We start from the raw sequence: 20245 nt of genomic DNA, 5'->3' as shown, positions 1-20245 counted from the left end.
CCATGCCAAGAAGTGAATTTTATTTTAAATGCCCCGGCAAATATTGAGGACCTTAAGTAAGGGAATTAATGATCTGATTTAGATTTTTAAATGATTCCTCAGCCTGCTGTGTGGCAAATAGGGTGCATGGGGCCAGAAGTAAAAATTGAAAAAAAAAATAGTTAAAGTCTGTTCTATACATCTGTGTCTCTTTTGCTGTCTCACATACAGGGTTATCATTACCATCTTTCTAAATTCCACATATATGTGTTAGTATACTGTATTGGTGTTTTTCTTTCTAGCTTACTTCACTCTGTATAGAACAGACTTTTGGATTCTGTGGGAGAGGGAGAGGGTGGGATGATTTGGGAGAATGGCATTGAAACATGTATACTATCATGTAAGAAACGAATCTCCAGTCTATGTTTGATGCAGGATACAGGGTGCTTGTGGCTGGTGCACTGGGATGACCCAGAGAGATGATATGGGGACGGTGGTGGGAGGGGGGTTCAGGATTGGGAACTCATGTACACCTGTGGTGGATTCATGTTAATGTATGGCAAAACCAATACAGTATTGTAAAGTAAAAAAATAAAATAAAATAAAATTTTAAAAAATAGCTTAAGGGAATGGCTGATGGATTCATGTAGGTGTTGAGGAAAAGTAATGACTGAAAGTTGAGTCCCTGGGTTTTTATTCATTGAGTTTATCACTTTCATGTATGATGGGACTGAATTAAAGGCAGCTAATCATGTACATTCTGTTCAGCCTATCTATACTTTTTCTTCTCAGTCTTAGTGTCACCTTATTCTAAGAACAAATTCACAAGTACATGTAGGTACTCAGTAATTTTCAAAGGCATAAGCTGTATATGAGGAGCAAGTCAGAATCATAAAAGGAAAGATGATGCCACTCTGTCAGGCTGCTCTTGCCAAAAGTTTGAATGAGTTTATCTACTTGTTGAGTTGGCAGCTCACTTGTCCACCTGTCTAGTAGGAGACAAAGAGTCTCTGATCCACTGGTTAGTTTTGTCTTGTTGTTTTTTTTTTTTAATACTCAGAAAGGACATTTTTCAATGAAGAAACATGAATAATGATGTTTGTTTTGTGACCAATGCTCTGTTTTTATCACATGTAAATGACTGAGCCTCAAATTACTCACCTTCTGATATCTCTTTTTAACTCTCAAACTTCTATTCCTTGTTACAATTTGTCACACTCTGTAAAAACCATCACAGTTTTACCTTGGAACAGTTGAATCATGGGTTTCAGATGTTGGGGAGAAATCTGTTAAAATAAACAATCCCATGTGACCTGCAATTTGTTAACAGTGTAAACAATGAATTAATGCATAATATTTAGAATTGTTTTTGTTTTATCATGATGTCTTTGCTATTTGCATGGAAATAAACTAATTTATGACTGGACTAAAAACCTCTAACCATGAGTACTATCTTTTGCTTGAGTAAGAATGCATTTAGGCAGTATTGTAAGCTTTCTAAGTCTCTTCTCATTGTATTGCAATTTTATCTAAAATGCTGCTGCTGCTGCTAAGTTGCTTCAGTCATCTAAAATGAATAATATTAAAAATACTGTATTCTGTAAGTTGTTCAACAACATGAGAAAAATTAAGGAAAAATAAAACCTTTGAAGCAGTCTTTTGGTAAATGCAAATATTATAGGGATGAAAGTATGTCTGTTTTATATAAGATTAAATCCCCAGAATCTGTAGCACAGTAGAAGCTCAAAAATATTTTGAATGAAAATATTAAATCATTGGTTGCTGGCATAGTCAGGGGCACAAAGTCTTTGGTGCCTTTTAATGCTTCCAAGTCTTCCTTAACATAGTTTTGAGTCTAACATTTTTTCCTAGTCAATATCATGCTAACTAAAATGCTCATATCTTGTTGAAAATTTCTTCACCAGTTCTCCTCTCAAGTACTTTGGCAAATAACATACCTCGACAGACTACATTGTAAGTGTAGACGACTGATAAAGTAGTTAAATCATATTTATATGTGTCTTCATCCTAATATTAGGTAAAAATCCAATTTATCTTCAGGTACTTGATTATTCAACAATGGCTTGCCTGGGAAAAATACACGTTGTTTTCTCAGTTGCATCTTTTTGAGTCAAAACAGATTCAACCACGTCAGGCTTCATGAAACCGCCCTTGTCTAGGGATTTGTGCCCCCCACGGTGATTCTGAAACTAACCTTGATGATACTTCATGCAATTTTTTTTTCTCTGCCTGTTTGTGTTTTTACATTTGATGTTAGCCAAAAGGCTGAGAAGCGATGATTGTGTTTTTGGAGCATTGCTAACAGCCAAGATTTCTCTGAGCTTTTCAACTTTCAAACTGTTTTCAAAACATTATATATTCAATGAGGTGTTTCGTAGAGCTATCTCTCAGAATTTTTCCATTCAGTGGTCATTAGGCAGGCTTATTTATCTCTCCACTGTGGTTGAAAACCTGCATTTTTTTTCCACTTTATTTTTTTAATTGAAGGATATTTGCTTTACAGAATTTTTTGGTTTTCAGCATACATCAACAAAAATCAGCCATAGGTACAACCTTACGTGTCCCTTCCCTCCTGAACCTTCCATCTCCCCCTCTATCCCACCCTTCTGGATTGTCAAAGAGCCCCTGTTTGAGTTCCCTGAGTCATACAAATTCCCATTGGCTATCTATTTTATAAATGGTGTTATAAATTACAAATTTATAATATTTATAAATATTTATAAATTTCCATGTTGTTCTCTCCATACATCTCACCCTCTCCCTCCTCCCACCATGTCCTTAGGTCTGTTTCCTATGTCTGTTTCTCTATTACTGCCCTGAAAATAAATTCATCAGTACCATCTTTCTAGATTCATATATATGCATCACTGTATAATATTTATCATTTCTTTTTCTGACTTCACTCTATATAATAGGCTCTAGGTTCGTCCACCTTGTTAGAACTGACTCAAATGCAATTCCTTTTTTATGGCTGAATATGCTTCCATTGTGTATATGTACCACAACTTCTTTATCCATTCATCTGTTGATGGACATCTAGGTTGCTTGCATGTTCTAGCTATTGTAAATAGTGCTGCAGTGAACACTGAGGTACACGTGTCTTTTTCTTTTTATATACATATATTTTTTTATTTTTATTTTTACTTTATTTTACTTTACAATACTGTATTGGTTTTGACATACATTGAGACGAATCCACCATGCGTGTACATGAGTTCCCAAACATGAACCCCCCCCTCCCACCTCCCTCCCCACACATCCCTCTGGATCATCCCCATGCACCAGCCCCAAGCATCCTGTATCCTGCATCAAACATAGACTGGCGATTTGTTTCTTACATGATAGTATATATGTTTCAATGTCATTCTCCCAAATCATCCCACCCTCTCCCTCTCCCTCAGAGTCCAAAAGTCCGCTCTACACATCTGTGTCTCCTTTGCTGTCTCGCATACAGGGTCATCATTGCCATCTTTCTAAATTCCATATATATGTGTTAGTATACTGTATTGGTGTTTTTCTTTCTGGTTTACTTCACTCTGTATAATCGGCTCCAGTTTCATCCACCTCATTAGAAATGATTCAAATGTCTTTTTCAATTTTGGTTTCCTCAAGGTATATGCCTAGGAGGGGGATTGCTGTGTCACATGGTGATTTTATTCCTAGTTTTTAAAGGAATCTCCATATCGTCTTCTATAGTGGCTGTATCAGTTTACATTCTCACCAGAATGCAAGAAAGTTCCCTTTCTCCACACCTTCTCCAGCATTTATTGTTTGTAGACTTTTTGATGATGGCCATTCTGACTGGTGTGAGGTGGTATCTCATTGTAGTTTTGATTTGCATTTCTCTAATAATGAGCAATGTTGAGCATCTTTTCATGTGTTTGTTAGCCATCTGTATGTCTTCTTTGGATAAATGTCTGTTTAGGTATTTTTCCCACTTTTTCACGGGGTTATTTTTCTGATGTTGAGTTGTATGAGCTGCTTGTATATTTTGGAAATTAATTCTTTGTCAGTTGTTTCCTTTGCTATTATTTTCTCCCATTCTAAGAGTTGTCTTTTCACCTTGTTTGTAGTTTCCTTTGCTGTGCAAAAGCTTTTAAGTTTAACTCAGTCCCACTTGTTTGTTTTTGTTTTTATTTCCGTTACTCTAGGAGGTGGTTCATAGAAGAGTTGCCTTGATTTATGTCATCGAGTGGTCTGCCTATGTTTTACTCTGAGTTTTATAGTTACTGGTCTTCCATTTAGATCTTTAAATCCATTTTGATTTTATCTTTGTGTATGGCATTAGGAAGTGTTCTAATTTCATTCTTTTGCACATGTCCAGTTTTTCCAGCACCACTTATTGAAGAGGCTAACTTTGCCCCATTGTATGTCCTTGCTTCCTTTGGCACGAATAAGGTACGGTAGGTATGTGGGTTTATCTCTGGGTTCTCTATCTTGTTTCATTGGTCTATATTTCTGTTTTTGTGCCAGTACCATACTATCTTGATGGCTGTAGCTTTGCACTATAGTCTGAAGTCAGGAAGGTTGATTCCTCCAGCTCCCTTCTTCTTTCTCAAGACTACTTTGGCTATTTGCAGTCTTTTGTGTTTCCATATGAACTATGAAATTTTTTGTTGTAGTTCTGTGGAAAATGCCATTGGTGATTTGATAGGGATCACTTTGAGTCTGTACATTGCATTTGGTAGTATAGTCATTTTTACAATGTTGATTCTTCCTACCCAGAAACATGAAATATCTCTTTATCCGTTTACGTTGTCTTTGATTTCTTTCATCGGTGTCTTATAATTTTCTGTGTGCAGTTCTTTTGTCTCCTTAGGAAGGTTTATTCATAGATATTTTATTATTTTTGTTGCAGCGGTGAATATGATTGATTCCTTAATTTCTCTTTCTGATTTTTCATTGTTAGTATATAGGAATACAAGTGATTTCTGTGTATTGACCTTGTATCCTGTGACTTTGTTGAATTCACTGATTAACTCTAATAATTTTCTAATACTTTTGGGTTTTCTATGTGTTGCATCATGTCATCTGCAAACAGTGAGAGTTTTACTTCTTCTTTTTTGATCTGGATTCCTTTTATTTCTTTTTCTTCTCTAATTGCCATAGCTAAGGCAATGGCACCCCACTCCAGTACTCTTGCCTGAAAAATCCCATGGACGGAGGAGCCTGGTGGGCTGCAGTCCATGGGGTCACTAAGAGTTGGACACGACTGAGCGAATTCACTTTCACTTTTCACTTTCATGCATTGGAGAAGGAAATGGCAACCCACTCCAGTATTCTTGCCTGGAGAATTCCAGGGACAGTGGAGCCTTGTGGGCTGCCGTCTACAGGGTTGCACAGAGTTGGACACGACTGAAGTGACTTAGCAGCAGCAGCAGCAGCAGGACTTCCAAAGCTATGTTGAATAATAGTGGTAAGATTGGACACCCTTGTCTTGTTCCTGACCTTAGAGGGAATGCTTTTAGCTTTTCGCCATTGAGAATAATGTTTTCTTTGGGCTTATCACATATGGCCTTTACTATGTTGAGATAGGTTCCTTCTATGCCCATTTTTTGAAGCGGAAAACCTGTATTTTTAAATGAGCATCAAAACGCACCTTACAAATTGGTGGCCAACTGTGCTCATGTTGAGTTCTCTAGTTGTGGTTGGGGGCTGTGTTCTTTCATTCCATCATATTCACTGTAATGTACTTCAAGATTGTTCTGACTTTATCTTATCTTTTGCATTTTTGCCACTTAACAATCTTTTCAGTCCAACCATTCCTGTTTTGGGCCACCTCTCACTATATCCATTGGAAACTATAATTTAGAATAAATATATTTTTGAAGCAATAAATAAAGAGTGACACTGAGTTCTCTAAAGTTTGCATGTCTAGACTTGCTGTTTTCAGACTGACTTCCTTGGGAAATGTAACTGAATATAATTTCATATTTGTAAATAGGATATTTATCTAAGTACATTTGTGGTAGGAAGTTTAACCAACTTGTGGGGCCAAAGACTTTGTGTATGCATATGTGTGTGTGTGTTCAATGTAAAATTGATTTAAGAAAACAGATTGGTTTGTTTTAAAAAAAGGACTTTTTTCAAAAAATGACCTACTCTTCTAGAATAGCTACTTGTCCTTTGTTCAGGGGCTGTGAGTGCCGTCTGTGATCATAATAGTGCATTAGTTCACCAATCTGGTTTTAGTGTTAGTGACACTTGGTTCTCCAACGACTCTAAAATACAACACTTTCCAATCACTCACTACATATGAATATTTTCTAATTAGGGGGTTAAAAAAATTGTTGACCTGAAAGAGTAGAATTCTGCTTATGTCTTAAGGGCACTGTAGTCAAATACACTAATATAATGAGTAATGTTCAAACATACCTTGTTCTTCTCAGGGCTGTACATAGGCTTTTGCACACTGCACAGTCTCGTAATACATCCCAGCATGAGAAGCAGAGATGCAGAGAGTAGATGTCAGGATATATCTTGTCTTAGCAGTGAGGGAAAGGAGAGGACCCCAAGAATCAGAGACAAGAGTCTGGAAGATAAGAGGAAAATCAGGAGCATCTAGAGTGATGGAGGTGAGAGAGGAGGACAAGTTTAAAATGAAAGCAGTGGTCAGTGGGGAAATGAGGAAAGATAATGTAACCAGGCATTTTGAACTACAGTCTAGGAAATTACTGATGTGGGGGCTGCAGCTCAAGTTGCAGTAAGTATAAGCTGCTCTTTCAAAAGAACATTGGCCTTAAAATAATGAAGACAAAAAGCACTAATGCCTAGGGATATGGAAGAATGAAAACAACAATTGAGGCCGAGAAAGGGTTTAAAGAAGACTGAAGGTAGTAAGAGCTAACAATACCTGGGTGTTTACTGTGTACCAGAATTCTAAATGCTTTAACTTTTTCAATCTTTATAATACACCTATGAAATAAGTAATTCTAAGGCATGGGGAGGTTATGTAACTTGATCAAGGTCATACAAACAGGTGATAACATTGGGTTATCAACTCAGAAGGTTAACTCCAGTGGCTTGCTCTTTAAAACACCATGATACTACCTCTCTATGCTAGAGAGAGAGACACTCGATGGAGCACAGATGTCTCTGAGTTGGTCACAGTTAGAGATGAGAATGGAGAAGGAAATGGCAACCCACTCCAACATTCTTGCCTGGAGAATCCCGGGGACAGAGGAGCCTGGTTGGCTGCTGTCCATAGGGTCACATAGAGTTGGACATGACTGAAGCGACTTAGCATGCATTGGAGAAGGAAATGGCAACCCACTCCAGTATTCTTGCCTGGAGAATCCCAGGGACAGAGGAGCCTGCTGGGCTGCCATCTATGGGGTCTCACAGAGTCGGACACGACTGAAGCGACTTAGCAGCAGCACCAGCAGCAGAGATGAGAATACAGGTGCGGTGAGGAATCGGCATCAGAAGGAGGAGGGGGAATGAGATGACGAGGCAAGGGGACTTGGTGTTTCTGAAGCAGAGAACATGGTGGATATGCAGATTTAAGGGTTTCCACTTGGTACAAGGAAAAAACCTTACTAGTTAGGGGACTGGGGAAATAAGCACTTAAGGAAAGCAGAATCATCACTGTAGGGTATGTGACAGAAAGTCAGCTGAGATGGAAATAAGTGATTACCAAATAGCAGTGAGGGGCCCACAGAGGGGCTGGGACACGTTTGTAGTAGACGCTGTTAACTTTGCAGCCATAACGGAAGAGAAGGAAGATGCTGAAGTGTAATGGGGACCTATGAGTTCTTAGAGCTAGAATGCTTTTAGGAACTTCAGTTGTTATTTCTGTCTTTAATAGAAAGAGGTAAGTATGGCAAAAACTTGCAGCCATAATTGGTTCACACATTTTCTTTGGTGTATTATGATTAAAGGAAGGCATTTGAAGACCTTATCTAAAGTATTATATAATTCTTGAATCTAGGCCCTCTCCATATGGTCAATTAATTTCCCATTTCTCCTACTGCAATATTTCTGCAATGTTACAGAAATTCAGCAAATAAAGTGACTTTATGGTTATTCAAAGGATTAGAGGGATCTTATAAGAGTGAGGGGAGGGGTGGCAGAGGAGTCCCTCTGAAGAATTTTAATTCCATCTTCTAAGTTAAGTCCATTTTGTAAAAGGAGGCGTTTTTAGGGAGAATGAAGCTGCCAGAACCACTCCCATGATGACTTTTCAAGCTGTTCTATCAAGCCTTCCAAACTGGATTTTTTGACAAAACCACAGTGGAAAGACAGCAGCCATGAATACAGTACAAGGAGTAAAGAGAAGAAATGTTTGGTCCTATTAATTATACAAAAATACTCAATATTCACTGCTGAAATGTGCTTCGTGAGAGTGAACTTGAAATAGTCTACTGTCAGAACACATAAAAGACAGAGTCTGTTCCTGCTTTTTTTTTTGGAGGGTTGAGGGTAAGCAAGGAGTAAGTAGGAAGAGCCACATCTTGACTTATAGAAGGGTTAATAAAAAGTATGCTCGGTGTATTTAGTACTCTTGCACCTAACTCAGAGCCCCAGAGGACTGACTTGAAATTTGGCACCAGCTTTTCGTTCAGTATGCTAATGAGAATATAAAATTTGCACTCCTCACATAAATAAACATACCCTCAACTGTGTTATTTTTCTGCATTGGCAGATGGATCACATGCTCCAAATCGCTGTGAATTATTATTCTGAGCAGCTCTGCAGAGCACTCTGCATCCACTCTTGTTGTTTGCCACATGCTACAGCACTGCCTGTACCCTGAGCCTGGTCTCAAGGTAGCTCTAGTGTGACATTTTCCTAGAACACAGATAGGCAGGATTTAATTGACCTCATTATTCTTGGATTCTCAAAGGCTTCTGTGGCTGTGCCCATTCACTAATACTGTTCTCTTGGGCTGTAAAGCTGTGTCCAATTATTCTTGTTGCATGTCATCGAGTGACTTGGTGACAACCACAGCAGCCCTTCTTGCATTCCAATGACTCTGTTCCTAATTTATTGTGACTTAAAGACTCTAGGGGCCAGTAGGGTTTCATGGAAGAGGGCTGAGCTTCCTTTTCCCTTTGCAGTATTTTTGTTTGCGCTTATCCCCCTTCCTTATTATTATAAATAAACCCTTAAGTGAAGGCGAAGGCCATACGGTGGCAAATAGCTGGTCCATCTAAGAAAAAACCCCAATGGTCATTATATAGAGAGAAATGTGATCCCAAATAATTGGTTTGAATGAAATTGGATTTTACTGATTGGAGTTTGGCAAATTCCCAGTTACAAGCTGACCTTGGACTGCCCTCAGAGCTAAAACTGAGAAAGAATAAACTTACTTTTAAGATGGGAGAGAGTGGTTAGGAGAAAAGATCTTTTACTTACCTATTGCTGTTTAGTGAACCCCTAACTTAGTGGCTTAAAGTGATAGCTTTTTTTTTTTTCCCTTACAGCGGGATCAGACATTTGGGCAGGTGTTGGGTAGGTGATTCTTGTACTTCATGTAGTATCAACTTGGCTGTATCTGATGAATGGCTGGGCTGTGCTTCTTTCCCCAGGGGCATCAGTCTTTTTCTTAAAGATAATCAACTGCTTGGATGAGTCCCATCCAGGTATGGAAAGAATCTGCTTTATTCAGTATCTGCTGATTAAATGTTAATCTCATCTGAAAATTGTCTTCAAATCAATATACAGATGTGTTTGACCAAATATCTGGATACTGTGGCCTACCCAAATGGACACAAGAGTTTTATCATTGAGCTCTTCTTGTGGTTTCTCATCATCTATATCTAGCACAAGCTTCTTTACAGCATGACAACTGGCTTCCCAAAGAGAGAAAATAAAATCTGTCAGGCTTAGGCTCAAAAGTCTTGTGATATTATTTCCATTGCATTCTGTTGGTCAAAGTAATCACAGCTCTAGCTCCTAGTCAAGGGGGAGAAAAATAGAATCTGCTCTGTGGAGTCAAGAACAGTATATAGGGAACAGGGAGGACAGGAAGCATCACAGCAATTCCAGTTTCTTTCATCACAGTAAAGAATTAGTTCTCAGGTTACAAGTCCTGGTTGATATTATCTAAATTAGGTACATCTGAAGTTGAGGCTTTTCAAGTACAGCTTCTCTTAATCCAGAGACGTGGTCTCTCAATAGATTGCTAGAATCTCTGTGCATCTTCACCCTCTAGCACACAGAGATGAGACAACGATGATTGTGTTAATATCTCTGGCAGTAGACCTGGCCATGCAAAGGAAGGGAAATGGGAAGTACTTAGCAATCACTGTTTTATAGCAATACTGAAATCCAAATGAGAACATATCAATTCCCTCAAATCTAGGGACAAAGAATGCTTCTTGAGAATGGCCCGGTTCTTTGGATGTGATTTTCTATTCTATTTTTCTCAGCAGCTCTGTCCTGTAACTCATCCTCCTTTTCCATTTAAAAAAAAAAAAAAAAAGCCCATGTTTGCATTTGAGTGACTTTCTCAGCCTTGCTTTATGCCAGTAAAAGTTTCGAGGCCTCTTCTCATTTTGTCTATGAAGGCACACTTTTTGAAACTTTGTGGTTTTCCCATGTATCCAATTATATTCCATTTCATTAAGTAAAAGATATTCGCACAAACATCTTTAAGACAGACACTTCTTTTAGCTTTAAACCGAAAGTCCAGATGCTATGGAGCAACGTCCTTAAGATTTTTGGAAGCTCTTGTCTTTTAGTTGAGTGCCCTTACAAGGGTTTTAACAGAGATCTTACTGCCACATCCTTGATTTGATATTTACTCTGAGAACACATTTTACTAGCAGTTCTCTGGGTTTGATTAGAGATCACCTGTTATTCTGAGAACTAGTTATCATTTGGATGGGCTGAGAATGAGAAATAATTTTATTTTCTAACCCAGCAAGTCCTGGGTTGGACTTTGTTGCTTAAAACAACAGCTTTTTATTTCCTGTGGTCAGGGCTTGCCTGAGTCTTCTCTAGGTGGTGTTGATTAGGTCCCTCAATTGGCTGCATTTTATAGGTAAGTGAGCTAGGCTAGAAGGTCCCAGGAAACTTCAGTCACTTACCTGGCACCTCTAAGCTCATCTACATGGCTGGTTTCTACATGTTAATGACTTGGGGCTTCCTTACAGCGCAGCAGACCCAGACTGATAAGACTTTTTATATGGTTGCTGGCTCCAAAAGAAGGTATTTTAAATGAATATGGCCTGCACAGTATGTAAGAGGTTACTAAGTCTTTGTTTGTATCATGTTTTCCCATGTCCTTTCACTAAAGCATTTCATATATGAAGCCAGAATCGATATGGGAGAGAGTACATGAGGTTAGGAATAACCCGAGGTAGCATTTATTGAGAACCACTGGTGTAACAGTCTCCTACAGAGAATGATTTTATTGTCAGATGAAAATAGATCTGTCACTTTCTCCTACGCTTTATTAGTGGTGTGGCTTAGGGAAAATTACTATACTTTTGGGCTTCTTGTTTTCTGCCTGTAAAATGCAAAGTGTGATATAAACTTTACTAGATTTTTGTGAGAATTGAACACACACACACATACACACACACAGAGTTATATAGAATACCCATAGTAGAACTCAACAAATAATTTCTATATTTTAGTCGTTTATTTGGCAAAGCGGCCATCAGATATTGATCGGGCCTTCTGTGGTTTGGTTTTGCCATATCAGGGCCAATTTACAATCAGAAACTAGGGCTTGCATAAGTCAATATGATTAAAGGAAAACTTTGGAAAGATAGGTGGACATAAGAGAAGATTAGGTCTTGGTCAAAGCTGTTGGTATTGGTAGAGACGGGAATTTGAAATCAAGGCTCAAAGTGGTATGGAAATGCACAGTGAGATGAGGATTGGAACCAGTGTTAAGTCAGGATTCCATGTGGTCCAAAAACACAGGGTCAAGAAATTCTTACAGGGCTTACAGATGGCTCGGTGGTAAAGAATTCACCTGCCAATGCAGGAGACGCATGTTGAATTCTTGATCTGGAAAGGCCCCACATGCCATGGAGAAACTCAGCCCATGCACCACAACTATTAAGACTGTGGTCTAGAACCCAGGAGCTGCAACTGCTGAGCCCAAGTGCTGCAACTAGTGAAGGCCGTGCCCCCTTGAGCCTGAGCTCTGCAACAAGAGAAGCTACGGCAATGAAAAGTCTGCACACTGCAACTAGAGGGCAGCCCCTGCTCACTGCAACTAGAGAAAAACCTGCAGAGCAACAAAGATCCAGCCCAGATAAAAATAAAAAGAAATAAGAAAATAAAATTATATATAAAACAGAAATTCTTATGTATCCCAACCAGGTATAGAATCTTAGGGAGTCAGATGGAAATCAGGGACCTCGGCCAGAAGCAGGAAATTGAGAGCCAGAATACAAGCAATAGTTTAGGCAAGTAGTTTATGGGTCCCAGAAGCAAGAGAAAATTGTGATGATTTGCAAAGCTGCTGTGATCAAAGACTACACAAACATTATCGTAGCCCAAAGTAGAAATGGGTTTTCATGTGTGGGCAGATCTTGACTCATGGATGGAAAATGACATCTGGTTGGAATGGGGATGGAGCAGTTAGACAGCTCTTAATGCTATAATTCTTCTTTTATTGGTCCCTTTAATTATTTCACTGAGTTAGTCTTTATCTGCTTGAGAACATATTCTCACATTCCATGTTTTCCTAAGGAGGGCCTTTCCGCAAAGAAACTATCAGACTCTAAAGTTGTCTGTGGCATTTGTAGTATCCATATGCTCAAAAAAATGATGCTGACTCTATTATCTTTTGTTCCAACTTCAGAATAGTCCATTCTTTGGATAGAGCAGTTTTATTCCTTGAATGTATTCTCACCCAGAGGGAAATTGGAATTACCAGTGCTACTGTTTGAGTCCCGGTTGCAGAAGTCAAGATTTTTCTGAATCCTTCTGAATATTTTATTTTTCCTCATGCTGATTATTACTTCAGTCTAAAAGCTTATGTTATCTTATAAAGTCACTTTGTACTTTCATTTTTCATTGAAATATTCAGAATAGAATAAAATAGAATCATTTAAAGTTATATTTAAGCAAAGTAGGTTTTCTTGATTAGAAAGGAGAAATTTAGAGTAGCATTTTAAATAAATACATTTTTAAAAAGAGATGCATATTTATGCGGTTCTTGCTGAGGAGGGTAGTTTCTTTTCTTACCACTATACCCATTGCAAGAATTAATTAGTTTTCTTTAAAGATCTTGATTATGAATGTACCTTAGGCATTGATGGGGGAATTTCTAGATGTTGTTTATTGTATAGAGTATCTGTTTTACAGGTTTTTTGAGATTTCTTGGCTGTGCATTAGCACACAAGTATTTCTACCATGTGATCAATTTTATGTCAGTCCAACCTTCGTGCAACTGTCACAGTGACAACTCGGTGGTTCTAAGCATCAGTGGTCTGAAGACCTGTAACGTCCAAATATGTAGGTTGAATTTCTAACATCTATTAAAGCCTTTACTTCTCTACATTTTTTGAACCCTGGGTCTGAGGAGATCCTGTTAACTAGACTGAGCACTTGGAAAATCATCCTGTAATTAGTGTGTTTGATGACCAAATCATCAGTTAGGAAACAAAATGTATATACTCTGTTCTGATGCTGCTTTATGACTGAGACCAGGAGTCAGCAAGCTTTTTCTGTTACAAGACTGAGAGTAATTATTTTCAGCTTTGTGGGCCAATCTCAGTCCCAAATACATAACTCTGCCATGTGGTACAAAAGCCGAAGGGTGTGATCCACTGATCAAGTGACCTCTTTGTTGACTTGAAGAATGTCTATGTTGTATGAAGGAAAAAGCTAAAGTGTTAATAGCTCAGTCATGTCCGACTCTGCAATCCCATGGACTGTAGCCCACCAAGTTCCTCTGTCCATGGGATTTTCTAGGAAAGAATACTGGAGTGGATTGGCATTCCCTTCTCCAGGAGGATCTTCCTGACCCAGGGATCAAACCCGGGTCTCCTGCATTACAGGCAGATTTTTTACTGTCTGAGCCACAGGTGATAGGGCCAGATAAAACTGTGTGTGATAGAGTTTCTCTGGCATAAACTCTTAAAATGTGTAATAGTAAACATTATTGCAAAAACTTTTGGAATATTGCATCTCTTCTTGGCCCTCGTGAAGAATGCTCCATTTGCAAAAGGGCTGTTTTCTCCAAACATAACTTGTTCCCATATAGAAACAGCCTAGGACAGACGTCAGCGAGCTACACCCATGCGCCTTGTCTTTTCCTCTCAGGCCATGTGGACGTTCGAAAGCAAAGTCTATGGATAGGTCACTGACCCATGAGTCAGCAGAATGTGACTTTCTGGAGTCTCATCCTTAGTGGTGCTGGCAGGTGAGGGGAGTGTCCATCCTCTATTTCTTCCCTAGGAAAAATGGAATCTTTTGTGAAATGATTGCTGAAACTAAGTGGACCTTTTTTGTTTGCAGACCTGTTTCCCTTGCTGAAGCTAACAGGGGTGGTCAGGAATCAGAATTCTAATTTTGTTCTCATTAGCACTGTGTTTGCACCACTGCACTCCTGAAACTCAAGTGCAGATTGAGATCAACATCTCCTGTGAAATGACACAAGGCAACTGGAAGCATCTGTATCTTTCTGTCATAAAGAGTTCACTTTTTGCTGTTGTTGATGTAACTGAGATGGTATTATAAGAGCTTTTAGTTTGAATTTATTTTAGGTAATACTAATAATTAGATGTTTTACTAGTGTTTACCATGAAGGTTTGAGAAATCATTACTACCTATAAAATTAAGGAAAATAAAAAGAATTTAGTTCTAAAAATTAGCCTTAGAATTGTACTTTAGCTAATTACATTATGTTGTAGAAAAGCATTGTCTATGGCCTACTATTTAAGAAGAATATGACATTTCACCATAGCTTTATAAATGCTTAATGCCAAATGAGAAAATTATATAGCTTTTACCAAATGGCAACTTTTTATCATCTCAAATCTACCTTTGAGGAAATGAGGTTTTAGAAGTGAAAAAAATAGTAAGAATGAGTATGAGTTTGGGATTTTAATGGCTCCTGATTATTTTATATTTCTGGTTCAAATCATTTATTAGTATTTAGGCATGACTGATAATATTGCCCTTCAGTTTAAGATTTGGTGATTTTAAGCTGTTTGTGGAGGTATCTGTATGTATAAAACAATGGGATGTATTAAACATGGAACGCATTTAGAAGCATGAATTTCAGACTAAATTATAACACTGCCCTCAATTTTCCAAGCTCTGCACTGTAACATTTCAGATTAAGGGCTCGGGATTGTAACGTGTTTCCTTCTTAATTGTTTGTTGCAATGAAGAATACAAATATAATTATTCATTCATATAAAATTTTGAAATAGGATATTAAACAAGAACAGTGTTGTGATCATCTGCAACCTTTCCACAATGTCTAGAAGAAATCCCTTCACTTATTTGTAGTACATATTAAAATTGGACCCATGGAACCAAAATGGACTTTTTCCAAGGGTAGTAAATTCAGATTAGGAAGGATAGAGTTAACATGGGAAAGAAGAAGTAAAGTTAAATGAGGTGAAGAAATCCTTCCTACCAAAGCCCATCTATGTGAATGAAATGCCTTAGAAAGAGCTTTTCGATGTGATCACTAAATCTCTGTAGTTAATGCTGTGGAGACAAGAACAAAATGCACAAAGAACCTAGTGATCCATGCAGTAAGCTTTTCCAAAATGAGGCATGTGCTAAAAAAGAGGCAAGAAGAAGTATGCATGTACAGTAAACAGACATCATGAACAGTACCATATGCTTCCCAGTGAGCTGTGTTCAGCTTTCTTGGTGTATTTGCATTCGACTGCTCTTTGCGAGAAAATAATGTACCAGGAAAAATCCTGTCTGCACCACCAAAATGCCCCTGGTATATTGGCATTAATCCCTCATTTCTCAATTCTCTATGAATTTATTTGCATTTAGAAACATGTAGCAGAATATATTGTGCTTATCATGTGCCAGACACTGGTATAAACTTACAGGCTTTGTTGCATTGAATCTTCACAATAACTGTGTGATGTGGATTCTATTATCATGATCATTTCACAAATGAGGAGATGCATAGACATAAGTAAATTATCAAAGTCTTTGAGGAAATACCCGTCAGTATATTAGAGGTAAGATTGAATAATTCCAGTTTTCAGGAAGAAAAAGAAAGTGAATTCCCTCCAGTTATATCCTTTGGGAGTATGATATTAACCTCATTTCCCTTAGTTCTTTTCGAAAATTTACCTTTAGTACTTTCTTGGAGGCCTTCCATGGATTCCTATCTAAAATTATCCCTCATTTTCACCCTTTAGATTTTCTGCCTACCTTCCCTATTTAATTTTCTTCTAAACATTTGGCATTGTCTAATGTTGTAGATAGTTCACTTATTTATATTGTTTATTTTTTCTTCCCTACACAAGTGAAATCCTACAAAGGCAGGAATTTTTGTTTGTCACTACTGTATTTCTGGTGCCTAACACAAACACTCAATAAATGATTGTTGAATGGACAAATGTATCAATTGATTGACTTAGACAAATTTCTAAAGTGAAAGTGAAAGTTGCTCAGTCCTGTCTGACTTTTTGCGACCCCATGGACTATACAGTCCATGGAATTCTCCAGGCCACAAACTGGAGTGAGTAACCTTTCCCTTCTCCAGGGGATCTTCCCAACCCAGAGATCGAACCCAAGTCTCCCGCAAAGCAGGCGGATTCTTTACCAGCTGAGCCCCAAGAGAAGCCCCAGAATACTGGAGTGGGTATCCTATCCCTTCTCCAGAGCATCTTCCCAACCCAGCAATCAGAGCAGGGACTCCTGCACTGCAGGCAGATTCTTTACCAACAGAGAAAAGTGGATCTTTAAAAACATTCTTGTGAGCCTTTTTTAAAAAAGTTATAATCCCGTGGAATTTGTATCAGGTCACTACTAGTGATGTATGTCAGATTAAGCTGATTTCCTTTTCCTGTAAGACCCGTATATCAAAGGAGTGATATGCCCATTTTCTACCTGGATTTCAGCAAGCATTTGATAATATCTTCCACCCCTTGTAATAAAGATCTTGTGTTTAAGATGTAGAAAGGCAATTGATGGTACCATTAGATAATATCATAACTAAGTGGCTGTTTTCATGCATCAGTGTCCGTTTAGAGACAGGCTTCTAGTAATTGACTAGATGACGTGGCCTTTAGGTGTCTCCTGTTCATCATTTGTATCCTTAATTTCGGTAGTGGCATAAGGAGCTAATTCACAGATGAGGCAAAAATAGGGAAAAAAAATCAAATTCTGTCATTAACAAAATCAACATACAAAAATGATTTGACAGACTGAAGGGGAGAGGTAATATAAAAAAACTCGAGAAGTGAAAATATAAAAGGAGAGAACTACTAGTGATGTAGTTTAAGAAGCAGTAGGGTAAGAGGTGAGACCTATTTTCACAGCAGTTGGTGATTTTAGGTGATTAAAAATAAGTCTGAGTCAGTAACATGATGTAAGTGCCCTGTATTCCAAAATATTCATTCTTAGATTTCATGAATAGAAGAGGGTCTAAAACACAAAAGGTAATGATTGGGGTCTGTATTTGTGTTGGTTTTCCCCTACTTAGAACTGTAATGCTAATCCTGGATGATTCACTTTAAGGAGGACATTGAGAAGCTGGAGTACATTAAAAACTTGCAAACATGAAGCGAGAAGTTAAAACTGTATCACAGGAGTATCTAGATTGGTAGCTCCAAACTTGTAGCCTTTAGATGTGTTTTATATGGCACCCGGAGGTTTTAGAAATTTGAATTATAACTACATATTTCAAATAAGTTAATGTTTCAGTAAAATATAGTTTCTGGGTTTTGCTTATATTCTTGTATGGAAACTAACCATGGAGATGTAGTAATTCCACCTTGGTGTTCTTCTCAGCCCACTTCACTCATTTGCTTTAAATTTCTGATTCCTAAAGTAATTTGAGTGCTTGACACCTGGAAGTAAAAGCCTGGGGAATGCATGGCCTGTAATACAAAGTTGGGGGTGCAAGAGATACAAATATATCTGGAGAGCTTTCATAAGGCAGAACAATTAGACCTAAGCTGTGTGACCCCAGAGAGCTGAATGCAGGTGGTAATTATAGAGAAGAAAATTCTCATTAAATATATCATTTTCTCACAGTGACCTGAGACTTGCTATGTTTTATTCATTTTTGGTACCTCCGTACTGAAAAGAATTTCTGACATATATTGGCACTCATCAACTACTTATTGAATAAGTGAAATACAATAGATTGTGAGTGGTGAATCCCATTCTAGGAGCTGCTAGCATGTAAGCCTTTAGAGATCATTGTTCATTTTGTTTACGGCTGTGTATCTGTATTAGTGTGGCCATGTGGTAGGTGCTTATTAAATATTTGTATATTTCATGATGAGAGATAATCAAGGGTAGAATCATTGTCTACTTGTCAGTACTGTAGGAAAAATCAATTAGGTATACCTGTGGGAGACCATGGAATAAGGGAAACATTGATCTAGATGGTATTTAAAGTCACTTCCAACCCTGAGGGGCTTCCCAGGCAGTGCTAGTGGTAAAGAACCTGCCTGACAGTGCAAGAGATGTAAGAGATGCGAGTTTGATCCCTGGGTCAGGAAGATTCCCTGAAGGAGGGCATGGCAACCCACTCCAGTATAATTGCCTGGAGAATCCCATAGACAGAGGAGCCTGGTGGGTCCACAGGTTGCAAGACTCAGACACAACTGAAGTGACTTCGCATGCATGCTCACCAGCCATGAGAGTCTATCAGGCAAGTGACATGAAATGAGATTATTTATTTGATATCGAATATGAAACATGGTAAATGTAAAGTAGAATGTGTTTGATAAGGAGTTTGAGAGGCAGAACATTGAGCCAGTTATTTATGGTAAGGATAAGAAAATGATTTACTGGATATTTTAATTAAAGCAACCAATTATGTAAGGTTTTTCTAATGTTTGACTCTATTTTATATCCATATTGATGTCTGTGTTTACTCTGCTTTTCAGCTGTTAATTATTCCTATGTGATGAAAATACTCTTTTATCCCCTTATATTTGTAATCTCATTTATAAAATCCGTGTTGCCTTGAGGTTTGGAGTGATTTGTTATTTCATCTTTCAAGGAAGCCAATAAATCAAGCCACCAGGGGCTGATTTCAATTTTCATTGTTTGGGGTGGTTACTGAAGGTGATGTTCTGAAAAATTGTCTTATAACTAACCTAGAAAATAATATATGGAGCCCAAAGAGTGATAAGAAAACAAAATTAAGTAACCCAGTTTTCAAATAACTTGTTGGAAAAATTCTTGTACCTTCCCTTGTGAAGATCTAGCAATTTTAATATTCTTAAAATCAAGAAAAGAGAAATTGCTTTATAATTTTGAAGGAGAGTAGTTTAAAACACTGATTTTGAATGCCAAGGGTGAATGAATTTAGAATGCAATCCTGAGGGGGGTGGGTGTAGGTGAACTATGAAAGCTTATTAAATTCTGGGAAACTTCCAGTTTATTTGAAGGGGATATGTTAAGTGATTTTTGCTAAATGATATTGATAAATGATGATATTTTCCTCTGAGTATTTAGCCCATGACAAAGAAAAGCAACATCTAATTGTATAAAGGTTAGTGGATACAGTTAGGAGTGAGATTAGATACATGAATCATCATTTTTACAGTGCAGATAATGAACAAAGGGAAAATTGCTGTCATAGAGTGATATGCAAAACCTTAGAATCCTATGTCATTGTCGTCGTCATTATTGCTATCATGTGTTGAATATATGCATCTACTATCTCTGAGGAATACCTTAGTAATTTATGAATTAGTTTTAATTAGTTTTTATAGCTTCCTTGTAGGACGTGGTGAACATACAGCTTTAACCCTAGTGCCAGAGGCAGCTTTATGTGAAATGGTGATATAAGCATTATTTTATTTCAGCAACTCTTCTGCTTCCTGGGATCCCTTCCTCTTTGCACAGCACAGCATCTTATTTTTCCTTTCTGGATTTAAAGGAGAAAATCCTTGAGTTTTTATATTTTAAAAATGTTTAATGGAAAATTTCAACATGTGCAAAAATAGAGAGAAGAGTATACACACAGCCTAAGGACTCATCACCAAGCTTCAACAGTTGACGTTTCTTGTTTCGTCTGTATCCCCACCCAAAATCGCTCTACTAGGATTGTTGTGAAGCCAATATATAATATATAATATTACTTTATTTGTAGGCATTTTCATGTGTC

General features: G+C 37.8%; 1 long non-coding RNA gene across 2 annotated transcripts in view; it reads left to right on the top strand.

The window, feature by feature from the left end:
- LOC120879545 overlaps positions 1-20245 on the top strand; it is a 513363-nt gene that overhangs the window by 472478 nt on the left and 20640 nt on the right. The window lies entirely within an intron of this gene.

Source organism: Oryx dammah, unplaced genomic scaffold (genome assembly GCF_014754425.2).
Source record: "Oryx dammah isolate SB20612 unplaced genomic scaffold, SCBI_Odam_1.1 HiC_scaffold_20, whole genome shotgun sequence".
Taxonomy (NCBI): domain Eukaryota; kingdom Metazoa; phylum Chordata; class Mammalia; order Artiodactyla; family Bovidae; genus Oryx; species Oryx dammah.
The sequence above is the reverse complement of the archived record's forward strand: the minus strand, read 5'-3'. Positions and strand labels throughout refer to the sequence as shown.